We start from the raw sequence: 8,809 nt of genomic DNA, 5'->3' as shown, positions 1-8,809 counted from the left end.
ATGAAGGTCTCCCCACCCTCCACTAAAACATAATAAACTTCCATAAACATATTTACATATGATTTTAAAATTCCCCCAAATAATGGTAGAACTCAGTGAACCAAACTGTAGTAAAACTAATTATGTCACACCGTGTAAATCAATCCCTGAAATTACTACAACAGACTGGAGTTTACACATTTTTAAACAATTTCTTTGATATTATGTAGATGGCAACTTACACTCGTTTGTGTTCACTCCTTCCTGATGTTTAAACATTCCTCCATTCTCTCTCTCACTGATGGTCTAGCTCCACAGGAACACATGCAAAGCACAATTTTATCTGTCAAATTAAAGAGAATTCTGGCAAAATATTCAGAGACTGAAATTTTTAAATATCCATTTCTCATTTGCAGAATAACTGTGTTGGACTTGATAATTTGGTCTTTTAGGCTGCTTTCTGGGGTATCCTGGAATTTACATAAATTTCCAGGAAGAAATCAGCCACTCTATCATGTCATCACCATGATGTCACGAGAAATCCTAAGGCCCCTAAGGGCTATCACTAAATAAAGCAAAGTTGTTTAAATTTCCAACTAAATTTGGAAAGTGTTCTGTGTGTCAGAATTAAATTCCATTCATGGGATCTGCCTCCTGCCGATAAAGGCCAAAACTCATCTAAAACTCCCTGCAGCCAATGCTTCAGCAAGTTCAAACCGAACCTCTGACCACACCAGCGCAAGACAAGCAAGTGCACAGAAATAGGGCTTATTGCTACTCCTGGACGTCCCCAGTCCTGTGGGGTGTTTAACACTATCAAATTTCATTTTCTTCACAGGTCCCTACATGCCTCTGCCTGCCAGGTGTGTGTACCTAGAGAAACTGGATGCAGGTAATATATTTAAACCATGTTGTTAAGGGAAGGTTGTTAATAGTTACTATGCCATCACTCATTCATTCATTCACTCATTCATGACAAATATTCCAAGTGGGCCATATACATCTTCAAAATTAATGCCTACTATTTTCTAGACAAACTTTCAAATATAAGAGCATCTCTTAAAAATATCTAAAGCGAATCTTCCCTTTACGGTGTTCATATAACAATTTAAGGGAAGCAGTGAGAGAAAAACGACATTTAGCAAATGGAGAAAATGCATATATAAGTGTGCATGCATGCATATACATATGCATATGTGAAATATGTGTGTACATATTCAAAATTATGGCTTGAAAGGCATTTGCCAAAATTCAGGACTCTGTGTAAAAATAGCTCTATGTCTGTATCAGTTAGTTTCTTTAGGAAACTTTAAAAAAATATAATATTTTTGATGGCTTTACCCTGTGCTGCCCAGCTACATTAAGATAACAGTAAACTACATTCTTATGGCTGTCATAACATTTAGCTTGGTGCTGCTTGCAAAGTGAGTAATCTATTAAGATATATAAGGTGCAAAATGCCGCCTTTGTGTCTTGGAGTTCCAGCTATCAGCTGTAACAACCGAGTGCAATTACTGCCAGTGTGGGGCCTGGCTGCTTCCCACCACGGCCCTCATAGGCCAGAGAGTTTGCAGCAGTGACCCTTGGCAGCCTTGGCCACCGCCACTGGGGCCGCCCAGAGCTCCTTCGCCTGGTCTCTGTTCCCTCGACTCCCTCCCCTCTCCTCTTTCGTGCCTGTCATCAATCTTACTAAAATGACAGCAGACAGATGTTAGCCTTTGCAAAGATCAAATGAAATCTATGGCTTTGGGGCTGTTCACCAAGGAGCAGATCAGTCTACACCCAGTGCAGGCACCTACACTGGTGACAACCCACCTAGACTCAATTTGCCAGCCATTGTCAGTGTCTCTCTGTGAGCACAGACCACTCAGAAATGGATTTTGACACAGTTTAATCCTTCAGAGAGGTTTGATGATGGACTGTTGGGAATTTCTCGCCAGTGTGTGTCTGTGTGTATGTGTACATGCATTTGAAAACAATTACTGATGTGTATGTTACAGGAGACAGTACTTATTCTGGGCACAAACTCATGATTTTTAACCCCTTCTTTCAAAACCTGGACTATACACCAAGTGCCCCACTCCTGCCACTTGCCCTTGAGTTTTCATTATTTCTTTTCCTGAGCAAACATTACTCCATACCATCACTATGCTGCATGTGCCCTTGTCTCATGCAATTTCTTAACATCAATGTACGGGACTATTTATCCCCAATAGAAATGTTTACCTAATCTGGAAAATGTCAGGCCATATGGTGTACATTGTAGGAATTTCATTCATCCTTTTTAACTCTTTCTGAAAGTCTTTTTCCCCCTGCTGCCCATTTGTTGCAGACCAGGCAGAAATGATTAAAGGGGATGGAAATCAGAAGAGAGAGGCCGGGATGGGTGGGAGAGAAGGAGACAGGAGCACAGATGGGGCATGGGAGAGGCTTCTCTCCTTGCTGAGTGTGACATCTTGTGAACCAAAGGCCAAGGGAGTCTCAGGATGAAGGCAACCTTCATGTAAAGTTAGAGCAAATCCAGAAAGGAAAAAAAAAAAAGCAAACCACATCAACAGTGACCTAAAGATGAATATGATGCATTATGAATAGCAACATCCCCATGGGCTACCTGAAATTCAGAGACCAAATTCCCTTTAGGCTCTTATTTCCCTCATCACCTCCTAGAAATAATGAACTCAACTGCATGAAGAAAAGAGCGACCAACCCTCCAGTACTTTGAGCTGAAGCAAATGTTTCTGTAATGTATCTTTCTACAGTATCTTAGTAAAAGATAGATAGCTATTTAAAATAAGCGATATCAAGGAAGAATAAACTATTATGTTTGTGCCAATGCTTATTCATGGTTTTATAACAAGACATATCTGTTTTCTTCATATAAATCTTGACTCTATATTTAGAGTTTGCAAACAATGATTCTAGTTTTTGGCTGCCTGCCACTTCTGATAGAAAGCTGGGATAGCCGTACTACATTACTATAACATTAAAAAAAATTCCCAAAATTTCATGTGCAGAACTTCCTAACAGACAAGAGAAAAGAGAAAGTGTTCATATGTATACAGAGAAGAAATGAGGGCAAAGGGTTACAAACTTCAGGGAGGAGCCTGAGCTGATGCTACTTTTTTTAAATCAGTCCTCCTGAAGTGTATCCCCAGGGCTGTAGAAACCGAGTGGGGACTACCATTTTGGGTCTCTTCTGGCCTTCCTTTTACCTCTAATCAAAAGATTCTCACTCTGTCTTAGAGTCAGTCCATTTTTAAATGAAGAGTGAACAGCCACCAAACATTCAGAAAATAGTGCTAGTTTTAACCATTACTGTTAGCAGCGTCAAGTAATGTGATATATTTTAGAACTTGAAGCTCCCTAAACAATTTTTTTGTCTCCTATCTCTCTTTTTATACTGAATACTGCTTAACACACTTATGGGTACCAGAAAACTGTCATTAGCATTAGCTTAATCTTTTTTCTTGATCCTAAGAAAAGAGAAAAAGAAAGCAATAATTTCTAAGGACAGGCAATTCCATGGACTTTACAATCTAGCATTTTAGAGGTGTGTAATTAGCTCAGGAGAATTCATTCATTCAATTACAGTATGTTCATACATTCACTCAACCAAAAAATACTTTGTACTGTTTCCAAGCATTCTGCTGAGGACACAGCTCAAAGAAAGACAGGATCTCTCCTTCAAGGGTCTCCTATCCAGATGCCAAAGTGGGTGGAATCAACAGGTCTTATAAAGGCTATAAGTCACTATAAGTGTGGATGTAATAGCGAGCACCTGGAGCTGTGTGATCTCAGTCACTAAGGAAACCTAACTGCTTTTGGGTGTTGGAGAAGGATGTGGGAAGCGGTATCTTCTGAGCTGCCTTAAAGGAAGAAAAAGGCAGTCGTGGCTATTCAGGACAAGGACAGAGGCCTGAGAGAGCAGATGAGTAGCGTGGTGTGGTCACAGGGTAGAAAACCTGGTGTGGGGATGGAGGTGGTGGTAGCAGACAAAGGCCCGGGAAGCAGACAGCTGAGTTAAATCCTGAAGGGCCTTAGGCATCCAGAGTCCTGTGGCCTGGACAGGATGACTTCTACAGCTGTGAGGCTGCCACTAAAATCCCAAGTAGGAAAACTCTCATGGAAAGGATAGCAAAGCCATGAAAAGATATCCTTTAACCTGAGAAAGACATACATGAAAATAAGAACTAAACAGAGTGACTAAAGCATAGCACAGGTCCACGACTCAAAAGTAAGACTATAGTTTTGATATTTCATAAAAGTGAAAGATGCCCAGTAGCCCTCAGTTCTGAGATTAATTCAGGAAAACATAACTGACTTGGGAAAAATGATAAAGGAAACTTCAGAAAAATAAGGAAAAAAATATAGGGATGGGGAGGGAAGGGGACCTCTGAATGAACTTGTCACAAAGTTAAATATATTACTAGTAAAAATTGTTTCTTACTGAAAAAGTAGAGGAAAAGTCAAGGATAGCTGACACAGACACAGACATTCTAGAGTTTGAAGGACCAGCCTTGGTTATCCCAGGCACCACGATTTTTAAATCACATCTAGAAAAGAGAAAAAGCAAATGCATTAGTTCAATTTAAAACCAGGGTCATTCAGCATATCAATTAAAAGTACAAAGTACTTTCCCCACATTCCTTCTACCTAATTTTCAAATACATATTGGTACTTTAACTGAATATTTTATCACAATTAGTGTGGAAGTGATAGGAGGCCATAGAACATACTGAACTTTTCATTACGAAAGTGGATTGAGCAGGACAAACACTGAATTGTTAATATCTTAAAAACAAGAATATTAATTATTAAACAGTAATAATAATATATGGAGTTATTTGCAAGAGAAATGAAATGTGCCATTTAACCATTTTCTAATTCTCCCATTTGTATATTTCTAATAATAGCCTTATTCAGTTATATAGATAGTTGAGAAATATATCACCAACTTGTCTGTCATAAATAGGGACATTAGCAATAGGCATGCAGAACTAGTAATTGGGATCTCTTGTGGGTTACCTAGAACCTTACTTTGAATGAGTCAGGATAAGGTAAAATTGAAAATAAAGTATGATCAATAGCATATTTTAAAATGCAGGCTCACCTTCAGAGAGGGTAAACTGAGAAGATAAAGAAAGGAAGGAAGGGAAGGGAAGGGAAGGGAAGGGAAGGGAAGGGAAAGAAACTCTGTTTCCCGGATACTTTCAGCTCACAAATCAATTGGCCATGGAAATGTCTGTTTATAGAACCATCAAAATAGACAATAAAGACTTGTGATTTTTTTTCCAAAAAATTAAATGAAATTGTTTTGTGTCTCTCAGATGAATGTATAAAGACAAAATATTAATGTTAAGTAAGCTAAAACCCATACCCCTGTAATCCTTGTCTACCCAGTAACTCTGTAGGATGCTTACAAGTCTCTCAGCAAGAATTATGCAAGGGGTAAGTTATGCCCTTTCCAATAAACGCTTCTTGTTAGAGCAAGGAACCAAAGACAGAAGGGAAGGATCTTGGGGACAGAACCCAAAATGGAAGTAGTAGAAAATGCCTTGCCATGAATACATTCAAACTTTAAATGCTTAGTCATTTGTACAATGGAAAGGGACATATACAAAATCTTAATCTCAAATAAATCAACGACCTTAGCCAATTTCTTTTTCTAACATAAACTTAATTCTAGGCTCATTTTTCTAATACTCTGCACATCAGACACAGTGATGCAAGTTATTTAAATGTGAACTTGCCTCTATATACTATTCTAAATTTGTCTCTATAGAGGTGTTTTGAAATTGAAAGGGTTTTTTTTCCCAATCTAATGCCCTCAAGGTTTAAATAAAATCTCAAAACTGTACACTCACCATGGATTGATGAAACATTGCCACCTATAACTGAGATTAGGTTTTCTAAAAATGGTGTGTAAAACAACACCTATGCCTCCAGGAAAACAGCAAAAATGTTCTCTGCATTTCCTTATTGCTCAATATATGAATAAAATAGTACTAATTAGTAAGTAATAACAATTACGGGACACAGTACTTACTGAGCCAGACACTCCACACACATTATCTCACTTAATCCTCCTAGCTTACTTATGAGTATCACCCTCTGCTTTGTCAATAAGAAACGAAAGGTCAGATACACTAATAACTTGCACATAGCTATAAATAGAGGGGTTGCTAGTCACATCCAGCTCCATCGAGCTCTGGAATTCATGCTATTAAACACTATATTCTCCTGTCTCTCCAAATTAAGTGGTTTGCAGTCCCAGTTCAAATGATAAACAAACACTTGCCCCATCTTTACTGCAGAATCAGATGTAAACTTAACTAATAAATCCCAAACCTCAGATTCTCAGCAAAAGCCTTCAGGAAACAGTTTAGTGTGTGTCTGCCTCCCAGTGCCCTCAAAGGTACAGGATCAGCAGCCGGCCTGTTGCTACTAGAATATCTTGACACTGAGCATATCTTCTGGGATGGAACAAGTGTCCCTTTCTGGGCTCTGCACTCTGCACTGGCGTCCCTCAAGGGGTTAATCCACTCCATTCCAAAGTTCAGTGAAGGGACAATCAGAACTGAACAGCAGGGATTTTTAGAATGTTAATCGCCAGCTCTCCTCCGATTGGCCCAGAACAAATGCAGGGTACAGTAAATTGTCCTTGTCAGCTCAGCTCACATGATGATATGCTTTATTTCTAGACATGCCTTGAATCTGTCCCCTGAATTTATGTTCAGAAAATAAACACTTCCAGACGGCAATAAAGCATTCAGTTGTGGCTGGCGATTGCATAGTCTCAGACCCACCAAAGCTCTTTTCTTGGGAAGTTTTAAGGATTTGAGTAGTCCAGGTTCCCAAATCGTATTTCCTCCCCTGGCCAGCGGGGCATGCAAGTGTGCCATTGCAACCAGAGCCCCAGTTTCATGCCGGTCCCCCATTTTCCTCTCCCACCCTTACTCTGTTTTTCCTACTCTCACCTTTAGCAATTTTTGTTGCAAAGAATTTCATTTGGAGTTCTGTTGAAGCAAAACTTTTTTTTAATCAAGTTGTCAGATGAAAAGGAAATTGCCAAACCTATTTTATCCCTGTCATAAACCAAGTGAGATTATGTCTATGGAATATTACCACACTTCTCAAAACTTAGGTAGTCACTTACCATGTTCATAATTTTTGTCCAGATCTGAGTATTAGTTGTAATACTATTTATTCTATCATAAAAGTACTACAAATCAACTCCCATTTCATTGCTTAATTTTGTTCTGAAGAATGTACCAGGGATTTGAGGGCCATACATATGTTTTCTAATACACCAAACAACAAATATACTACTATCACATTATTTTAAATTCATCAAAGTACCTCTAAAAATCATTGTCCATACTACCAGTATGCATGCCATACACTTGGAGACCATAATCCTAGAACGACATAATGATCTCAAGCAAGAAGAGATAACAATATAAATAAATAAATTGCACTTGTAATAAAGATATCAAAGATTCAGGATATGAATTTTTCATAAAAGCTAAATTAAACAGCTGTTTCATTTTCACCTGAGGTGGCCAATGGGATAACTTGTGTGTAGGTGATTTGCTGACTAGATTGTGTGTGGTGTTGCTGATAAACCTGCAGTGCATGTTTACACCTTGTCATTTTTATAGTCACACTCTAACTCTACCTGGATATCTCTATGTGAGGCCGCTGAGACCTTGGCAAAACTAAATGGAACAGAACCAACCTCGGGAAGAGGTAGCAGGCAGGACAATGCCAAAGGGAAGAGAATGAGGTCTCATTGCAGATTGAACACTTCAAGGACTGAGCTGGGATTTACAAGTTTCTTTTGACTTAGAGAAGGGAAATTCAGTGAACTCTTCCATGTCCAGGTGAACTCTATAGAAGAATATAAGAGTCACGGTCAATGATTAAAACAGTGTGACTTGGCAGATAGCAAATTCCACCAAACGTTAGCAGTTTGGCTACCAGCACATGTTTCCACAGACTTGTGAGGACTCACCCCCCTGTGGCTCCTCTCTTCCACTGTAGTGACATTACATGCTTCCTCTTCTTTAGGAGATGACCGTGCAACCTCTCAGAAAGCATTCTTACAGCTTTCTCGTATTTTGTACCAAGATATATGACATCATCTCAGCTTACACATGGAAAAATTTTCATGTAAATATTAAGTTGAGATCGTACTTACCTTAAAGAGATAATGAAGGTCCGTATTCCTACATTGCAATTTTCTCATCATTGTCTATCTGCTTTTATTTATTAGTATCAATATTACCACTTACTTTAAGCCTGACCTAAATTTCTCTTTTCAGAAAACTTAGAAGCTTTTGTGTTTTCTCAGCCTGACTTCCTTAGTTATTGTTGTCTATAACCAATGATCTTCCAATTAAGATATAAGAATAATTTAGGGTCATAGAAAATAAACTCTAAGTTAGAAAGGTTAAGAGGAATGCTAATATAAGCTACAAATTGTGACAGCCATCCAAATGAATTAGAATGAGAGGCATATGAATTTTACGTGATTAGTCTTCAGTTATTTAGTAAACTAATATGTACCAAGCATGCACAGGGTACTAAGGAGGCAATGGAGCACAAGACAAAGCCTCTGCCCTTTTATAGATTATGTCCCAATGGAAAAGAAATACAAATTATAAAAAATAATGAAAAAAATGTAATAAAATTAGGAAAATAATATAAAGTAGAAAATAAAAGAAATTAAGTGTGATTATAGTCTTCTCTAAGACCTAAAGGAAAAGTAGAGCATGATATAAAGAACAGTCTAGACAAAGGCAATTACAAATAAAGATCATGAGCAGAA

The 8,809-nt window shown here is 38.3% G+C and overlaps 1 long non-coding RNA gene across 1 annotated transcript; it reads right to left on the bottom strand.

The window, feature by feature from the left end:
- Positions 1-228: 228 nt before the first annotated feature.
- Positions 229-6,435, bottom strand: LOC123811045. Its single transcript, XR_006784339.1, has 3 exons — positions 6,328-6,435; positions 4,427-4,532; positions 229-322 (listed from the first exon to the last, which is right to left on the bottom strand). It is a non-coding gene; the product is annotated as an uncharacterized LOC123811045 (long non-coding RNA).
- Positions 6,436-8,809: the final 2,374 nt, after the last annotated feature.

The sequence above is a fragment of the Phyllostomus hastatus genome, unplaced genomic scaffold, assembly GCF_019186645.2.
Source record: "Phyllostomus hastatus isolate PE091 unplaced genomic scaffold, TTU_PhHast_1.1 phas_scaffold_78, whole genome shotgun sequence".
Classification (NCBI taxonomy): Eukaryota; Metazoa; Chordata; class Mammalia; order Chiroptera; family Phyllostomidae; genus Phyllostomus; species Phyllostomus hastatus.
Note: the sequence above shows the minus strand (reverse complement) of the source record. Positions and strands in the feature narration are given on the sequence as shown.